The following is a 20,807-nucleotide window of genomic DNA, read 5'->3' as shown; positions in this document are numbered from 1 at the left end:
GTAGGACAGCAGTGCGAGAGATCTCCTCTCCAGAGCCTAAGTATCAGCAGGATCGAGACCAGGCCGCAGAGGATAGTGTGGCCCAAGCATGGACACAGCCCGAGATTACTTCTGACCAGACTATGCAGGATACTATGGCCAGGGTTTTACTTCATCTAGAGCCCAACAAGCTACCACTGGTGTTTCTACTCCTGGTGGAGGTTCATAGACCAGAGTTGGTGAGCAGACCCCTAAGCAGAGACCTACTCGGGTAGTATACCCCGCTGTAGCTATGGCTCCCCGTATTGATGCGGTACCCACTCCTAGTGATGATCTTAGGCTCATGGAGGGGGCTGTTATGATCGTGTCTGATTAGGATCTTGTTGGGAAGTTCAGGAAGTTAGAGCCGCCAAGGTTTTCAGCTACTTCTTTTTAGGACGCTTATGAGTTCATTCTAGATATGCATGAGTTTCTACATAGGATGGGGATCGTGGAGACCCATGGATTTTACTATGTGTCCTACCAGTTTTGCGGCGATGCGAAGACTTGGTGGAGGTATTTCGTGGCTTGCAGACCTGAGGGTTCCCCTTCCCTATCTTGGACTCAGTTATACCGAGCCTTCCTTAAGAAGTATGTGCCCCGGTCGTTGAGAGAGGCGCGTAGGGAGGAATTTCTACATCTTGAGCAGATCAGTATGTCTGTGGAGGCCTATGTGACCCACTTTCTGTATCTGGCCCGTTATTCCACTCCTTTGATGCATGATGAGGCTGACAGGATCAGGCATTTTATTGGTAGGCTAGACGATTCTCTTCATATTCTTTGCCTTCAAATGGAGGCTATGGGGGCTTTCTACATGTCCATCGTCAGGCATACTTCTATGGTTAAGGGCGCTAAGGCCCGTGTATTTGGTGGTAGTGACAAGAGACCGCGTCATACTAGGAGTTATGGTGGTTCTAGTTTGAGGGGCACCGATCAGTCTTCTAGGCTGTATCAGCCATATTCTAGCCGCCCTGTGCACTCAGCCTTGCAGGCTACCTCCAGTGAGCCACCTAGACAGAAAGCTCCTGAGAGTTTATTTTCCAGACTAGTAGGCAGCGTTGATTCATTCGGGTCCTCAGCTTCAGTTTATCAGCCTTTGTCCCTCTGATATGCTTTTCATGTGGAGATTGCTAGGAGGTGTTCCCTACCCAGATGGGATTATCAGCCACAGAGGACTCCGATATCATCTGGTAGTCAAGGTAGTACTTCTCAGAGGGGCGACGCTCAGTCAGGCCACGGTGGTTCTCAGGGTTCCAAAGGTGGATCCTAAGCAGCCAGAGGTGGATCCCAGGCAGCTAGAGGTGGTTCCCAGAGTGCGAGAGAAGGATCTCAAAGTGGATGTGGTGGGACCTATTGTTACTTATTTTCAGGTAGGCTCGAGGCAGAGGCCTCAGATGCTGTTATTGCAGATGCCATTTATGTCTGTCATAGAGCTGCATCTGTGTTATTTGATCCTAGATCCACTTACTCGTATGTTTCTGCATATCATGCCGTTGGTTGGATTTTCCTGGTGATAGCATAGATGTACCTGTTCATGTGTCTACTCCGGTTGAAGATTCTGTGATTGTTGACCGAGTTTACTGATCCTGTTTGGTTGCTTTTATGTGCTATGACACTTGGGTAGATTTGATGATTCTCAATATGGTGGACTTTGATATTATATTGGCGATGTCTTGGCTTTCTCCTTATCACGCGATATTAGACTGTCACGCCAAGACAGTCACCTTAGCCATGCCAGGCATTCCTAGGCTTGAGTGGAGGGGTACTCCTAGTCCCAGTCCGAAGAAGATCATTTCCTTCCTCCAGGCGAAGAAGTTAGTCAATAAAGGGCGTTTAGCCTGTTTGGCTCATGTGCGAGACATGACTGTGGCATCTCCACCCCTTGATTCTATCCCTATTGTGAGTGAGTTCGCGGAAGTATTCCCGTCTGATCTACCGGGTATGCCACCTGATGGTGACATTGATTTCTGTATTGATTTGGATCGGGGCACTCGCCCTATTTCTATTCCACCATATCGGATGGCACCTGCCGAGTTGAGAGAGCTTAAGGAGCAGTTACAGGATTTATTAAGCAAGGGGTTCATTATACCAAGTGTCTCCCTATGGGGTGCTCCTGTGTTATTTATGAAGAAGAAAGATGGGATCGTGAGGATGTGCATTGATTATCGCCAGCTGAACAAGGTCCCTATTCGGAACAATTGCCCTATGCCTCGTGTTGATGATCTATTTGATCAACTCCAAGGTGCTTCAGTATTTTCGAAGATTGACTTACATTCAGGCTACCACCAGTTGAGGATCAGGGCTGAGGATATTTCGAAGACGACCTTTTGGATGAGATATGGCCACTATGAGTTTTAAGTGATGTCTTTTGGGCTTACCAATGCCCCGGCTACATTTATGACTTTGATGAATGGCATCTTTAGGCCATTCCTTGATTCTTTCGTGATTGTTTTTATTGATGACATCTTGGTGTATTCCAAGAGTAGAGAGGACCATGAGAGCCATCTTCGTACTGTTCTTGGGTTATTGTAGAAGCATAGCTTATTTGATAAGTTTTCTAAGTGTAAGTTCTGGTTGGAGTCTGTGGCATTCTTAGGCCACATTGTGTCTAAGGATGGGATTATGGTTGACCCACATAAGATTAAGGCTGTGAGGGGTTGGGCAAGGCCCACTATTGTTATTGAGGTTCGTAGTTTTGTGGGTTTGGCCAGCTATTACCGTCGTTGTGTGAAGGGTTTTGCTGCTATTGTTTCATCTTTGACCATATTGACTCAAAAGGATGTTCCCTTCCAGTGGTCAGATGATTGTGAGGAGAGCTTTCAAAAGCTCAAGCTTCTTTTGACTTCAGCTCCGATCTTAGCAATACTCGTAGAGGGTAAGGACTTCGCGGTCTATTGTGATGCCTCTCGTATGGGTTTGGGTGCTGTGTTGATGCAAGAGGGTAGAGTGATAGCTTATGCTTCCCGTCAGTTGAAGATTCATGAGAAGAATTACCCTACCCATGATTTGGAGTTGTTGGCTGTGGTCTTTGCTTTAAAGATTTTGAGGCATTATTTGTACGGTGTCCATTGTGAGGATTTCACCGATCACCGTAGTCTTCAGTATGTGTTTACCTAGAGAGATCTTAATTTCAGGCAGCGCCGATGGATGGAGCTCCTGAAGGACTATGACATCTCTATTCTTTACCATCCCAGGAAAGCCAATGTTGTGGATGATGCCTTGAGTCGCAAGGCAGTGAGTATGGGGTGTTTAGCTCGTTTGATTGTTTTTGAGTGTCCATTAGCCATGAAGGTTCAGAATCTAGCCAACAGTTTCGTTCGCCTTGATGTTTCAGCCCCAGGAAGGATTTTGGCTTGTGTAGAGGCGAGGTCATCTTTGTTGGATCAGATCCGGACTCATCAGTTCAAGGATGCTCAGTTGAGCATGATTCGAGATAGAGTTTTGAGGGGTGAGGCCAAGGAGGTCGTGATTGATTCTGAGGGCATTTTAAGGATTAAGGGACGCGTGTGAGTCCCTCGTGTTGGTGATTTGATTCGGTTGATCTTGTCTGAGTCTCATAGCTCTCGCTATTCCATTCATCTGGGGGAAACTAAGATGTACCGTGATTTGAGACAGCATTACAGGTGGCGTCGGATGAAGAGAGATATAGTTGATTTCATGGCTAACTATGAAAATTGTCAGCAGGTAAATTATGAGCACCAGCGACCCGGTGGTGTACTTCAGAGGATACCCATTCCTGAGTGGAAGTGCGAGAGGATTGCCATAGATTTTGTGGTGGGTCTTCTGAAGACCCTGGGCAAGTTTAATTCTATTTGGGTGACAGTCGATTGGTTGACTAAGTCCGATCTCTTTTTTCCAGTTCAGGTTTCCTATACCTCGGAGAAGTTAGCCAAGTTGTATATTCGGGATATTACGAGATTACATGGGGTCCTTATTTCTGTCTTATCTGATCGGGGTACTAGCTTCACTTCTCGATTTTGGAGAGCTTTTCAAGAGGAGTTGAGTACCCAATTGGATCTTAGTACAACTTTTCATCCCCAGACTGATGGCCAATTCGAGCGGACTATTCAGGTTCTCGAGGACATGTTGAGAGCGCGTGTTATTGATTTTGACGGTCATTGGGATCAGCACCTACCATTGGCAGAATTTGAGTACAACAACAGCTATCATTCGAGTATTCGCATGGCGCCGTTTGAGGCGTTATATGGTACAAGATGTAGATCTTCGGTTGGCTGGTTTGATGGGTTCGTATAGCGAAGCATATATTTAGGTGATATTGTCAGAGAAAGCATGTAAACCTTCGGGTATAAAGTTGGGTTGGGTATTGTCTTAGGTTGGGCCCTGTTGCGTGATTAGGGCTAGCCACCCCGTTGTGTTGTGACTTGACTGTTTTATTGTGTTGGCTTGATGTCACGTGTTGTGAGAAGATATTGGGATCTGTTGTTCCATCTTGATTGTGATATTGTAGTAGCTTACGAGTTGACGTTGATACGAGGATAGAGTTCTATATGACTTATGTAGTCTTTCATGATATTTTTGGCATACCCACGTTGGTACTTGTGATACTGATATATTGGTGGCATACCTATATTGGTACTTGTGACATTGATATGTTGTTGGTGTACCCATGTTGGTACTTGTCATATTGATCTAATTATTGATGTTGATACATGCATTGCACGCACTTTCATAATATACTGTTGATACATTGTTGGTACTTGATGAAACACTGTGATGAGTTGGGCTCAGTTTTAAATAAGAGTGACGTGAAAGTCCGATATCCGATGTTAGTTCCTGAATCGTGGATTGAGTGAGTACATGGACTCTGCGGGTCTCCATGGGTGGTGCTTGTGAGAACCCCCCATGGGCAAAGATCCGGGGTCTCGTCTGTCTGTTGGGCAAATATTCGGTACGAGTGGCACTTAGACTTCGCGAGTCACCTTGGGTTGTGCTACCGAGACGTCCATACTTCTGTCCGGAGTACATGTGTACACAACATTGCATTTGCATTCATACATTATTGCATTGCATTGCATTATGGCTAATATTGTGATGATCCGGTGTTGTACTTGTGATGTTGGTTTCTGACTGGACATATTGAGACTTGGCACATTGGGGTTGAGATGCTCTACTTAGGCGATGACATGTACTTGGTTCTGATTATGTTTGACTTATACTTGTTGATTTATTTTCCTATCTTGCTTTATTGTCTGAATTATGTTAGCTATAATTAGTCGGCCTATGATACCTACCAGTACTGTGGTTTTTTACTTATCTGCACTTACTGCATTCTTTTATGAATGCAGAGTTCCAGGTTGGGTCATCTTTCGTCTCCCGTGGCTGATAGTCTCTATCCGGACGGCTTCGAGTTTACAAGTTGAGCACGAGATGCTCACTGCCTTGAAGACTCCTCCTATTATGTCTTACTTTTTCTATTATGAAACATAGACATATTTGATGTATTATTATATTCCAAATTGGTATATTTTCACTTAGATGCTCTTGTATGGCTTAGACCAGACCCTGGGGGTATTTTCCTTCTTTCCGCACTACTTTATTATATATTATTGTGAGACTTACGTAAATATTCTTTCCGCTTGATTTAATTATTTATTTATGCCTCTACTTATTGTTGGGTTGAGGGTTCGCTTACCGGGAAAGGTAAGTGCCCGCACGACTTAGTCAAAATGGGTCGTGACAAATGTGTGGATCACTTGTTGATGATATTGGTGCGCTGTGAGTGGCACAACTTGAACTTGATATTATTCATTGTTTGTACTTGCATCGTTCCATATTCATTTCATATCATCTTATTATGCTCTGTGACTGGCACTATTAATGGAAATGAGAAGGAACATTGATGATTATGGAACATGGTAAGTCACCTCTGAGCTGTGTGCAGAGGGGCTGATATGGAACACCGATATTGCGATACTTGTAGATAGTTGGGTCCTCTGAGCTGTGTGCGGAGTGATGGTGCTTGGACTTCGCGGGTCCCCCATGGTTTGTACTGCCGAGGCGTGTAGGTATTCCGCTGTTGGAGTACAAGAGTACATGCATTGCATTGCATTGCTTGATTATGCTTCGTGGTTGCTTATGATCTGGATACTGTGGTGGTCATATTCTTAGACTGTATTGGATATGGCTACGTGTTGATTTGTCTTGATGGGAGTTGGTTTCGATATACTTGGATATTTGTTTGGCTAGTTATTACATCAAGGCTTGATTATGTGAGTCGATTTCTTGGAAGCATGACTTGTACTCTATGGTTTGCTTGTTTTCTCTTACCTTATTGTCTTTATATATGTCAACTAGTTTTAGCCGGCCTATGATACCTACCAGTATCGTTGTTCGTACTGACCTGCAATTGCTGCATTCTTTTATGAGTGCAGAATTCCAGATGGGATTGACCTCTGTTTCTCTTGGCTGATAGTCGTTCTGAGAGTTGTTGTTTAGAGTCTACCGGGTGAGCATGAGGATGTCTGCCACCTTGAATATTCTTCTTTTATTTATGTATTATTTGTTATTCCGAGACATATTCAAACTTTTGATGTATTATTGATAATTCCAGACTTATAGATTCTAGTTAGACGCTCTTGAATGGATTAGACCAAACTCTGGGTGGTTTTGAAGTATTTCTGCATATTCTATCTATCATTATGTCAGACTTATGTATTTCTATCTCTTCCGCTTATTTATTTATTTATTATTTCATGTATTTGCGATTGTTCGGATAAGGGTTTGCCTACCGAGGTGGGAAAGGTAAGTGCCTGCATGACTTAGCTAAATTGGGTCGTGACAAAAACATGCTTATATAAGAGAATTAGTAACAAATGGGACTATAGCCATAGTGTATGTGAGATCAAGCAAGAATATGACTGATTTACTAACAAAAGCATTAAAAAGAGACACAGTACAAATATATTGTGAAGAAATGGGACTAAAATCCTTAAACTAAACACAAGTAATGGGAACCCAACTTTGAGTTAGTATACACTCTAATAATATAAGTTCAACGGGTAATAACAAGTTACTTTGTGTTGTTAAGGCATTGATCTCCTAAAGAGAGCCTGATTCCAGTGTACTGCATACTGTTATGTAAGGAGTTAAGGAGTTGGTAAATGTTCATTATAACACAGGCACAATGACAAACTCCATAGTGCAAACTGTTACAAAGAGAGGTTGATTTAATTCTTAATGAAATTAACAAGTGTCTGAAGTAACATGGACGCAATGTCTAGTTTCACCTATATGAATATTGAAGTGGTGCCGCTTCAAATAAGATCTAGTGTAACGACCCGTTCGGTCATTATTGCATTTTGACCATTTTGCCCCCGTTGACCCGTCCCCAAGCTTCATTAGTAAAATTTTGACTCGCGGAGACAGGTGGCACGGTTCCCTAGGCATGGGAGTGAGTTGTGATGCGACTTTTGGAAAAGTTGGCTTTTAAGTGAGAACCGTTTGACTCATAGTTGAATTTTGGGTAAACGAACCTTTTTCAAAAATTCGTCGATTCCGAGAGGTCCGGATGATCATTTGTGACAGATTGGTGGGTTTGGTTCGGTTCCCAGTGCACTCGGTTGCGTTTTGGGACTTGGGTTGGAAAGTTGCTTTTAGGCTTTTGGGGGTTGACTTGTTCAATGAGGCTTCTTTTGAGAATTCCGAGTGCGCTGGTGAGTTTGTAGCATTATTTTACATGTGTATTCATATTTGATTTGTGTCCAGGAGGTCCGGGGTGGTTCCGGGTGTCGATTCCAAGTTTAGAAGACACAAGAAATTTCTAGTGTCAGGTAGCCGCAAAAGCGGTGGTGGAACCGCAATAGTGGTACGGCAAGGGCGGCCTCTTGACCGCAAGAGCGGTGTTGCAAAAGCAGCCTGTTGACCGTAAAAGCGGCCAACAGGGCAGTTTCTTATTTAAATGCCCTTTTGAAACCCTTATTCCTCCCATTCTTAATATAAAAATTCCTTAGGATCTTGGAGGCAATTTGAGGAGGGTTGGGTCAGATTTCTCTTGAGGGTAAGTTCCCTAATCTCTATTCCTTTCATTTACCTTCCCTAAGTATGAATCCATGGTAGTAAATTCATAGAACATGATGAATAAAATGGGGTTTTTATGGTTTCTTCTTTAAAGGGTTTTAACCTTCCTAACGGGAAATTGATGATGAAATTGGTTAGTTTAACCATAGGAAATTGATGAATTCATTGTTGATAAGCTTATACCTTCCATTATTGGTGATTAACTTGAAAATTAAAGATGGTTTTTGGGTTTCTTCCTCTAATGAGTTTTTTGTTGTAAAACCTTGAATTGTTGGTGGATTCGGCTTGATTAAGTATGAAATTATTGATTAGTAACTACATAAACATGATTCCTTCATTACTAGTGACCAATTTGTGGATTTTAAGTTAGGGTTTATACCAAATTTGGAGGTTTCATCTAGAATCCGAATTTCCCTAATCTATGAGTTAATATAGCCAATGTTTGATGAGAATTGATCACCTAGAGTATGAATTTCATAGTTAGCCTCTGAATTTCCTATTTTACCCTTGAAAGGCTCATTTTCCCATTCCATGAGTTAGGATTTGGGACTTGAATAGAAATAAGGTTGTGAGTATTGATTCTTCTTGATTCTAATTCCCTATTTGGATATGATTAGACTTTCACTATCACGAGGCACAAAGGAGGGGAAAGACTAAGGTTTGATCGTTCGAGCTTGTTGTTAGGCTTTCCAGGTGGGTTACAGTTTACTTTATGGTGAGACTTCGATTAGCGAAGCGTATGTTTAGATGATATTGTTGGAGAATGCATGTAAACCTTCGAGTATGAAGTTTGGGATGGATATTGCCTTAGGTTGGGCCTGTTTGTATGACTTGGGGGCTAGCCACCCCGTTGCGTTGTTGACTTATCTATTCTATGTACTTGTTGTCTCGTCGCCACGTTGAGATATAGGAATATTACTTGTGTGCCCATGTGTGGTATTGTTTGGGATTAATTTGGTTTATTAATATTACACGTGCATTGTATTCATACTCATTTCCATAATGTATTGATATTCCTTTGATATGGTACTGATGATGGGAAATGAGAAGGAAATACAGATGCATTGAGACATATTGATGTGAGTCACCTCTGGGCTGTGTGCTGAGTGATCGGTATTCTTCCGAGACATATTGGATATTAAGTCATCTCTGGGCTGTGCGTGGAGTGACTGATACAGAAACACTTATCTATCTTACCCATATTGGATATTGAGTCATATCTGGGCTGTGTGCGGAGTGATTGGTATTGGATGTTGAGTCATCTATGGGCTGTGTACGGAATGACTGGTATTGCACGTTGAGTCATCTCTCGGCTGTGTGCAGAGTGACCGGTACATGGACTACGCGGTCCCCCATAGATTGTGCTACCGAGACGTGATGTTCAGTCGTCGGAGTACATGTGTACGAGTATAAGCATTGCATACATATCGTATACATCTTGCATTGCATCTTATCATCTCTCTTGGTTGATTATAATATGGACTTGTGATTGAAATCTCTGAGACTTGGCACAATTGGGTTTAGATGCGTGATATGGTTGTGATTGATGCATTCGGAGTTGAATACTGAGACTTAGCATATATTTCTATTGCATTTTGTTGTCTCTCTTATGTGTTGAGCGTGATTTGAATTGTTGTTGGATTTGATATGGATTGTGTTGGGATCCTTTTATGTGACTAAATGGGGACAGGATACTGTAGTCATAGTTTGGTCTTGGGTGATTGTTCTAAAACTTGGAACATTTGGGCTTAGATTCCATAACATATGTTGTGATTGGTATTATGGATTCTTGTCTAGTAATGACTTGTACTTTGCTGTTTACGTGTTATTTTACTTTATTGTCTTCATATACATTAGCTAGTCTTAGTCGGCCTATGATACCTACCAGTACTTGTTGTTTGTACTGACCTAGACTTGCTGCATTTTTTTATGGATGCAGAGTACTTGGCCAGGTTTCACTTCATCTCCTCGTGGTTGATTTCCGAGTTTGCTGTTGAGTTCATTCAGGGTGAGCATGATGACGTTCGCTGCCCAAAGACTCATCTTATTGCTTTGTCTTACTTCCTATTACGGGACATGAATTGAGACTTTTATGCATTATGCAGACTTATAGTTCAATAGAGCTCTTGTATGACCAAACCACAATACTGGGGTTGTATTTCACTACTTTCCTCACTTTATATTATTATTGTGAGACTTACATTATTTCTATTTTCTTCTGCTTTACTTATATGTATGATTGTTGGATAAGGGTTCGCCTATCGAGGTGGGAAAGATAGGTGCCCGCACGACTTAGGAAATTGGGTCATGACATCTAGAGGGTTGGTCTTATAAATATTCATGAAGTCAGGATTAGTAGCACATGGCCATCAAAGTGCTAAAGCAAGTTATGGTTTGTTTAGCCGCGCAATAATATTATGTGTGTGATATTTTCGGCTTGACATAATGAATTGTGGTTCAAATCTTCGGATACCCTCAAACTTTGTCAAACTTTAAAGTATTTACACTAATAGAAAGTTCAAATCTGTATAAGATACTTTCTACTAGGCGTAATGTTATGTATGATTGTACCAAACTAGTGGGGGATTGTTAACTAGTTTGGTACGTAGGGAGATAAATTAAATGGAGTCCACGTAGGATTGTGTAACAGATTTAAGTTATATTTGAAACTTAAATTTCAAAATTTTAAGTTTTGAATTTATTAACTAAAAACCTATTCAGAAAAGACACCTCTTCCAAATAGTCTCCTGTCTTCTCTATATATTTGTTATCCCTGAAAAGGGCGTAACATTCTGCAGTAACATTTTTGGCTTTGAGGAATATTGAAGAAACTTGTCTGTATCCTCCAAAGAATATACAGACAATATTTCTGTAAGGACAGTGATTTATTCCCGCCTCAAAGTTTTCTATTCTCTTCTTTTTCTAACAATTAGTCTATTTATTATAGAGTCCAAGTCTTTTGTAAACCAAACTAACGAGCATCAGTTGGTTATATAAACAAGGAGACTAAAGTCTCCGTTTTGTAATCGGATTAAAACTCCTATTTGGTGAAGGAGTCCAATTCTAAATTCCAAAGTTACGCCTTAAATGTTTGTTTATACAGGCCTAAAATTTATAAGATAAAAAGAGGAGTCCCGGTTAGAGCTACATTTTGGTGGCGATGATTATGTCAATTAACGAAGGTGGTGTTGGAATTTAATTATGCAATAATTCAACTTCCTCAAATAGTGCTCTCGCAGTGAGATATTTGGTGCTATACTTTTGAGGATTTGCTGCCGAGCTCTTCAAAATATGATGAAAGGATTGAAGGTAACAAGCAGGGGATTGACGCAGCGATGCATTAAAATAGGTGAGTCATTGCTGTACTTTCATTTCTTGGCTTTTTAAAACTGGTTTTCATTTAGCAAAGCTAATAAACTATATATATTTAGATTTTATAGAAATTACCATAAGATTTTTCAGATCATGATGTAAATGCGAAATCGTCCTTCATCACAAGTCATGCCACAATCATGGGAATATTTGGAAATAATATTGGCATAAGATCAAGATGAGACATGCTAATGATAAAGTAAATACAACCATCTGAGGTCTCATCTTGAGTTTCAGAACAATGCTAACATGTGTGAAGTGAGAAAGATAATCACTATATATTAATGTATGTGCTTAAATTTTTTAAATTTTATTTTCATAAACCAAATATCCAAAATAATCCTACAATGTTGGTCAATTTTTTTGTACTCTTTACAATTGCTCCTTCAAATAGATAATAAAAGTCTGAATTTATTTTTTATTTTTTTAGATTTAACAGTTTGACTTAATTGAAGCTTTTGGAATCAAGTATGGGACTTTTGATGCTATTGGATTCAACATTTTGTTGCTGCCCTATAATGTTGTCTATTTTGTTTTGTAGGCTTGCAGAGTTAGATAATTGGTACTAAGAACTTTGTGTGAACCTTAGAAAAAAGGTATCCAGCAAGTTACTTAAGTGGTAGGAGTTCTTTTTAGGACATGATATGGGAGATCTGGGTGAAAAGTGCTAACGCTTAGGCTAAAACATAGCAGAGATAAAGCATAGAAAGCTAGGTATTTTGATTTTTGGGATCGATAATATGTAAAAGTAGTTTGTACATATGTGGGAATGTCACATCGATGCCAACAAGCCATTGTGTTGGCTATATAGTGCTGAGCTCCGAAACCTTAGAATGTGAATGATAAGATGTGTGCATTTATATATATCTAATCATATAAAAAAATAACAATGACTTGGGCGTGGGTCAGGTCAGACCTTAGATAAAGATCTTATTTTGCATTTTATTTTATTTTTGAACAGATTTTGTTTTATGAAAAATTTGAATTTAATATTTAAATTTTAAGTTAAACGAAACATCACGTCTGTTCGGAAGGGGAGCAATTCTTCAGGAATAGACTCTTTCTCAACTTCTATAAATACGAACAAATTCCAGAAGTAGCGTATTCAATTTGGTTGTATGATTTCTGGCTTTGTTATATCCTAATAGAGAATTGCTTGAAATCCCAAAAAAATATACAGACAATAACTCTTGAAAGATAGTGATCTTTCACGCCTCAAAGCCTTAATTTCTCTGTTATTCTTCTCTTATTCTAACATAAGAGATATAGGTATATCCTATTAAAAACTAGAGCAGGTCTTTCCATGTTAAACTTAAATTTCTTTTTGTGTTAATACTAGAATAAAGTCAATGTTCATAACAAATTTTTCGAGATTCAATTTGACTAATTTTTTAAGCTAAATTTAATTAGATTAATTTAATATTGTAAAACTAAAATTTAGTTATACTAAAACTAAATGAAATGTACTATAAGTTAAAATTCTTTTCATATCAATATGGTGAAAAATACATCACAAAATATCAAAGTTCAAATAATTTGACTCTCCAAAAACAAAATGTGACAAGTATTTTGAGACGAAGAAAGTAGTATTTAAGATCTAATTTATTCTGTATTCATTTGGTATGAATTAAGGGATTGGTTCATTATGAAATACGGTTAGCACTTTGGTCACAACAAATAGGTAATTAAGGGAGAATGGGACATGCAACATGTCTTCAATAGTCCAAAAATATCGTTTTTCAAGTAGCATTAGCTAAAATATGCTCGCATTACATGTATCTACATTATATTATAATTAAATACATGCACAACATTAACATAATTAAAAGACACCTTTTAAACAAAAAAATTAACATTGATTTAAGCATTTAAAAGATTGTTATATTTTTTTCCATGTCAATTGCTTTTCAACAATTTTTTCTTCTTGTATATGATTTTTCTACAATTTGTTTTTATTGTTCCTTTATAAACATGACAGACTGAAGACCTATGAAAAATGCACGTACATATCTATATATCTACATATATTAAAAGCACACATGTTAAAATGCTAATTGTTGAATTATGAAAATATCCCCGAAATGTTGATCGACTTTTATGCCATTAAATAGCTAAAATATTTATTTAGCAAAGAAATTCGACGTTCGATATAATTGTAATGTTTAAGATTTTACCCAATATTTATAACTTTAAACTCAAATAAAAATCACTATTTGACTATAATTGTGAAATTAAAATTCTAAAACCAAATATGCCAAGCTTTTTCTCAAGGACAAAAGAGATGAAATTGTAATGTTTAGGACTCTTCACTAAGTTAATTCTTTTTTATTTTGGGTCTGCACTAAGTTAAACTCCACTAGGACTAGAATATATATAATGAAGAATTATAGTAGAAAAAAGACTCACAACAAAGAGGTAAAGTTGGAACGGAACATCATAGAGGATTTTTATCTCTATAAATTAAAGATTAAAGAATTATCTATTCCGCTTTCATATGCGCCATTATATTTATATTTATACTAGATGATGGAAGCCCGTGCTAGCAAGGGCCCAACACAAAAAATAATACCATATTTTTTTTAGACTGTCTAAAAAGAAATGATATATTTTTATGTTTAGAAATTATTTAACTTGAAATTTTCCCTTTTACCTTTAATGAAATGATTTAAATTCACACAAATATCCATGTCTTGTTTTAGACCATAAGTTTCAAAGATCTTTGCTTTATTTTTTAAACTTCGTGCCTAGTCAAATTATGTCACATAAATTAGGACAGAGAGAATACCTTTTAGTAATATAATTATGAAATTTTTATTACAGAAAGTATTATAATTCAATTAATTGAAAATATCAATAAATTAAATGACTTAGTCCGCTTCTCCCATATATGACTTTCCTGGTTTAGTTCTCCAATTGAAAGATTTGAGGTACACCTTCTCCTACCGAGTTTCATGCCATCATCTCTTTCTACTCAACAACACTAAAAAGCGCTTTTATGTGTCAGCATCTATTGTAGTCTTAAATTTTTAAATATAGACCAACTTCATCATTTTAAGAAATATGTGTATTACGTTTCTTGACCGTTTGTATTTCGTCTTCTTGATGTTATTTCTCATTATTTGTGTGAGACGTATGTGTCTAAACTTATACCCAAAGGCATAAATTTTAAATCTTTTGGTTTTATTACTTCTTTAGCGATTTTTGTGTTCAATTTAAATCGTTATTTCTTTTTTCTTGAATTTTTTTTCTTTAAATTTTCTCTAAGCGTACCTTTATCATTTTCTGAACTTATTATCATTATTTAAATATCCTATTTTTTTTCTTCTTCACGTGGACCCCACCTTATTTTTTTTTATTTTTTTTTGCAATTGTCTCCTAATTCTTCACGTAGACCTCACCTTAATTTTTTTTTTTAAATCTCTACTATTATGGAAGAGTGGGCCCCACCTTAAATTTGTTTTTTTTTAATTTCTACTATTATAGAAAAGTGGGGCCCAACTTAACTTTTAATTTTTTTTACTATTATAGAAGAGTGGGCCCCACCTTATTATTATTATTATTTTAAAATTTACTACTATAGAAGACCGTTTATAATTCGTCTTCTTGATGTTATTCCTCATTATTGGTGTGAGACGTATGTGTCTAAACTTATACCCAAAGGTATAAGTTTTAAATCTTTTGGTTTTATCACTTCTTTAGCAGTTTTTGTGTTCAATTTAAATCGTTATTTCTTTTTTCTCGAACTTTTCTTCTTTACATTTTCTCTAAGCGTGCCTTTTACCATTTTCTGAACTTATTATCATTGTTTAAATATCCTCTTTTTTTTTTTGTTGCAATTGTCTCCTACTTCTTCACGTGGACCCCACCTTATTTTTTTTCCTAGCAATTGTCTCCTATTTCTTCACGTAGATCCCACCTTATTTATTTATTTATTTATTTATTTATTTATTTTTGCAATTGTCTCCCAATTCTTCATGCGGACCCCACCTTAATTTTTTTTAATCTCTGCAATTATAGAAGAGTGGGCCCTACCTTAAATTTGTTTTTTTTTTCATTCCTACTATTATAGAAGATTGGGCCCTACCTTAACTTTTTTTTTAATAATTTTTCTACTATTATAGAAGAGTGGGGCCTACTTTTTTTTTTTTTTTTTTTTAAATGGAGTGACTGACGACGAACTATATAGAAACTCATATTTCTATATAGTTACTAGATGGCGTATGCAGCACGGGCCCAACACTTTGGATTATAGTGTATCTATGTGTATGTAGTTGTGTTTGGATAGTGATAATATATATTTTTTATATTGCTAATAAACATACATAAGTTTGCACTGTTTTTATGCATATATATACACACACACACACACACACACACACACACACACACTATGTTCAAAACATGATTAATATAACATTATAGTTTGTGCTCCGTATCCAAAACTTTATTATATTAGTGTTTGCTACGAATACAAAGTTTGCAAAAATTTATTAATACTTTTTAAAGGAGAAGACTTGTTTAAAAGGAAACTATTTTCCTTTCTTTGAGACAAAACAATAGCAATATTTAAGCATCAGTTGATACTTTGAATTTTAATTCGATTAATTTAAAGGGGTAAAATATTCTATTGCTAATGTATGTAAATTGGACCTAAACAATACTTATTATTTTTTATAAAATTTTGATTTGGACAATTCTAATTCTAATTATTAAATTAATTTTACATGTTTAAAACGAAACAAAGTAGAAATTTGATTTTCTATTTAAACGAAGAACTACTATTTTTTAATTTTTGGTGAACATTCTTGGTTTAGCTCGTTTTACTTGTCATGTTGTCTTTTGCACCTTTTTTTTTTTAAGGAAACGTCAATTAGAATTAGAATCAGGGCCGGCCCAGGAGGTACAAGGACGCACCACAATATGGGCCACCAAAAGACTCGGGTCCGCCGAGTGTGGCATCCTATAACTTCAACGTGGAAGTTAGTGAATTGGTCATGGCAATGAAAGACATGGCGGAGGCCAGGTTCCCAACGGTCGTAAGGCCGAACTCCAATTAGCGGGACGTAGATTTGTGGTGTGAGTACCATGCTGTTCCAGGGCATTCGACTGAGGGTTGCAAACATCTTCGTTACGAGGTCGTGGACTTGCTCCGCAGGGGGAATCTAAAGGAGTTCTTAGACAACCGAAACAAGCGTGACAGGGAGAAAGGGGTCGGGACTTCTCGCAACAGACCAATGCCCCAAGAAAGAATCAACGTGATCTTCGAAGGAAAGGTAGTAGGAGCAGTTGATGAGCCGTGAAATTACGGGATATTCGATGCTAATTCCTTAAGCTTTTGTGACTCTTCAAGCACTTTTGTTGTTACTTTTTGTGTATTTATGTTGTTTTGTAGGATAAGATGCCCGGAGAGCATAACGGACCAAAATGGAGCAAAATAGAGCAAAACATACGAAGATAGAAGAGGCGTAACCTGCGAGTCTGATAAGTTGATTTTATATGATTTAGAAGTGATCAGAAGAAACCAAGTGAAAATAAAGTCAAAAAGAGGCTAAATTGGACAGATTTGCAAAACTGTCAAAACTGGACAGTTTTGCAAAAACGGGACAGATTCGCAAAAAACGGGCAGAATTGCAAATCTGAAATCTGGGGCATAAAAGAGAGGCTTAGGGCAAAAACATTATCATCTTTGGCAGTTTTTCATCAAGTTTGGAGACTAGTTTTTACACCACACTTTGGGGTTAAAGATTTGAAGATTTGGTTGAGTATTTCTTAAACCTTTAATTCATTTATTCAATCCCTTGCTTTGTATTGTATATCTAAGTGTGTAGCTTTCTATTCCATGACTTGAATCTTGTTTATGAAAATATTCTTGATTAAAGTTTGGTTTGAAAGTCTTGTTATGCTTATGTATTGAATGATTCTTATTGCTATTGAAGTGGGTCTTTGTTGATTTAATTAATCTCGTTCTTGAATGTTTCCAAAGGGATTAGCTAACCCTAGGACTCACCCATTTACTTAGATTGAGCTCGGAAGAGGAAATCTAGGTTGGGAAAGATTAATTAACAAGAATTTGGGTCATTAAACTCATCTAATAACTTGAGCTCGGAAGAGGATAGTTACTTGAGGTTAAATTGATTGTGCCTAATATCACACTCTAAGGCTTGGAAAAGCTTAGAGTGAAATTCATTGATTTGGTTGGAAGACTTTCAATGAGATTTTAGATATCATTATCTATCAACACAAACCCGCTCTTAGTTGTAAAATCGTAAAATACGTTGGATCGTTACTTGAGTGTAATCTCCCATTATCCATGCTTGTGGCCATTGATCATTTTACTTGCTTTCTAGGTTAGTTTACATTTCCGCATTAGTTATAATATTCTCAAAAAACCAAAATATTATCCATCGTTTGGCTTTAACTTAGTTGGTGAAAGTTCCTTACTTTCTTAATCGCCTAGCATATTGTTCCTTGTGGGATCGACCCCGACTCATAGTTGGGTAAAATATATTGCATACGACTGTGTACACTTTATCTTTGAGGAGTGCCTTTTGGACGTTATCAAAAATGGCGCCGTTGCTGGGGAACAATTTGGCGTATTTGGGTTAGTTTGGGATTTAAGCTAACTTGCTTTGGTCCAAACTTTCTTTGCTTTATTTTATCTTTAAAAAAAAAAAAAAAAACTGACCAGTTTTTGCAAAACTGCAAAACTGTCCAGTTTTTGTTTCTGCAAAACTGTCCAGTTTTTGCTTCTGCAAAACTGTCCAGTTTTTGCCTCTGCAAAACTGTCCAGTTTTTGCCTCTGCAAAACTGTCCAGTTTTTGCTTTTGCTAAAATAAATTAAAAAAAAAAACAATGGCATCTTGTAATGAAAATGGGTTTGATGGTTGCTACCTATATTTTGATGACCCATGTCCATATTGTGGAGGACCCCACTTTTGGCAAGATTGTGAATATGCTCCCGGGAGAGAGATGTGTGCACCGTCTCAATCCTATGATGAGAATATTTGTAATATATGTGGTGGTCAAGGTGGACATTGGGGTGATTGTCCCAATTATTTCGCTTCCTCTCCCCCAAGTTGTTCTAACGAAAATGCTAGTTGTGCTTTTGAGCTTGACAGGGACAATGACATGGCAAATGAAGGACAAAGTGTCGGATATGAAGGCATCATGACAATGCTCCAAACATACTTAGATCGGGAAGCTAAAATGGAGGAAGAGCGAAAGCTCGTCCAACAATCCATTTTAGAAAATGGAGAAGCTATGACAAGAATGAATGATTCATTTGAGGATGCCAATTCCTCAATTGTCATGGAAGTGTCTACTCCTCAAAATGAATTGGTTGAAGAAGAGATTTCAAATTTGAAAGATGAGCCCGAAAATCCTTGTGTCCACAACGAAAGTTGTGAAAGTGAAGAAGTGGTTCAACTTGAAGAAGAGCAAAATCTTGAAGAAGAAATCTCCAATTCTCAAAAAGAAGAAGTTGAGGAAATTTTGAAAAGCATAATGAGGAGAAATGAAAACTATGGGCAAGTCTTGACCAAATTGTAGGAAGAAGTTCAACATGGAGATGATGAAACTATCCAAAAGGTATATCTCACCATGGATGGATTTTTACAAGAGTTGGACGACTCTCACAATGAAGAAAAACTTGACAAAATGGAAATTTTGAGCCAAGATTGGCTAATGAATCAAGCTCAACAACTTGAAGCCTATGGAGATCATCGTGAAGGCATTTCACGGATGATGGAAGAATTTCTAAAAATGCATGTTGAGCAAAATCAAGAAGTGGAACTACTTGAAATTGCTATCCAAAGATTGGAGGCCGAACTGAATGCAAAGATCGAGGCATGTGATGCTCAATATCAAAGGGCCATGGATTGTAGTTTTGAGTTAGTTTCCAATGAAGAAGAGGTCAAGATCGATTTTCATGAGCTAATGGTAAATTGCCAGCCTACCAACCTAAAAATAGTGAATGATGCCGAAGTTGAAGAAATGATACTAGAGTTGCATAAAAAAGTTTATACAATAATTTTTGAAGAATCTAGTTCATTTTTTGGTGAGGATGTCAAAACTCATGCAAATTTGGAATTTGAGCGCGCTGGACCACATTCTAACCATTTTTCAACATTGTGCTTGGTTGATGATATGGAAGTTGAACTAACCGAGCCAATGGAGAATTTTGGAGATGAAGAATACAGCGTTTTCATTTTGAAGTTTGCTATGCCAAGAAGACAAAATGACATGCCTCACTTAAGGGCCAAGAAGTGCAAAATGCGACACTCGAGAGTTGGCCTCCTTGTTTTTCTACCACCGTCCCATGAGCGTCATCATAATCTTGATTCAAAGTTGGGGCGCAAATTCATATCTTCCAAATGGAAGGAAAAGTGGTAAAGGTAACCGCCGTGACGTTAAATCAAGCGCTTGGTGGGAGGTAACCCATCATTTTAAAAGTTTTAAATCGTTTTTGAAATTTTATTTTTTAGAATAGTTTAGTTTATGGTTTTTGACTAACCTGCAAAGTTTCAGAATTTTTGGAGTTGTTTTGAGCATGTCGGATTTCCAGACAGCCCCCAAACCAGTAAAAGCTGCTGATTTCTTTTTCCAGGTGTCATAACCTGTGAATCGCAGGTATGACCTGCGAGTCGTAGGTTGTGACAGAGAGCAAAAAAAAAAAAAAAAATCTTTCAGGTGACATCACCTGCGAATCGCAGGTCGGGTCGCAGGTCGTGACAGAGAGTAAAAAAAAAAAAAAAATTTTTTCCTTTCTATTTTTATGTTTTGTTTTGATTATGTGCAGCGAGGACGCTGCAATGTTTACAGTTGGGGGTGGCACGTGGTAGCACATTATATTTTGAAACTTGCTCAAAATTTTTGAAAATTTTGTTCTTTTGACATGTTGTGGATTAGTCACTCTTATTATTTTATTTTCTTTGAGGAAAAATGTGAAAACTCTTGGCTTGTTTGGTACTAATAGAGTTAGTCTCTTGCATGTGAAATTGAAATGTGAATACCCCTCCAAATTATTTTGTGGAAGTTAAAAAGCAAGGTGCATAGGAAAGAATGATCTTTGCGACAACTTTTTGGCTCATTTGGTGACTCTTTACCTACTAGTTGTGTTTACTTTGGATTATGAGATATTGCACTAGTTGTTCTTGCTTGAGAAGTGAAATTGATCCATCTTGACTAGTTCATATGCCATGTGTGTGAGTGATTGTTGAATAATTCTTGTGTTTACTTTTATCATCTAGAACTTGCCCGGTTAGTCTTTCAATGCTAATTTTGATTTGGTTGTTTGGAGATATGACGGCTATTTTTGTGATTTTTGAAAAAGCCTCTTTAGCCTTTCTAGCCTACCATTGCATAAATAATATCACTAGTAA

The 20,807-nt window shown here is 37.6% G+C and overlaps 1 long non-coding RNA gene across 1 annotated transcript; it reads left to right on the top strand.

Annotated features, from left to right (window-relative positions):
* The first annotated feature begins 10,766 nt into the window (after positions 1 to 10,766).
* LOC132609219 (uncharacterized) lies at positions 10,767 to 17,361 on the top strand. The gene is made up of 3 exons (XR_009570766.1): positions 10,767 to 11,404; positions 11,969 to 16,700; positions 16,820 to 17,361. It is a non-coding gene; the product is annotated as an uncharacterized LOC132609219 (long non-coding RNA).
* Positions 17,362 to 20,807: the final 3,446 nt, after the last annotated feature.

Source organism: Lycium barbarum, chromosome 9, assembly GCF_019175385.1.
Source record: "Lycium barbarum isolate Lr01 chromosome 9, ASM1917538v2, whole genome shotgun sequence".
Classification (NCBI taxonomy): Eukaryota; Viridiplantae; Streptophyta; class Magnoliopsida; order Solanales; family Solanaceae; genus Lycium; species Lycium barbarum.
The sequence above is the reverse complement of the archived record's forward strand: the minus strand, read 5'-3'. Positions and strand labels throughout refer to the sequence as shown.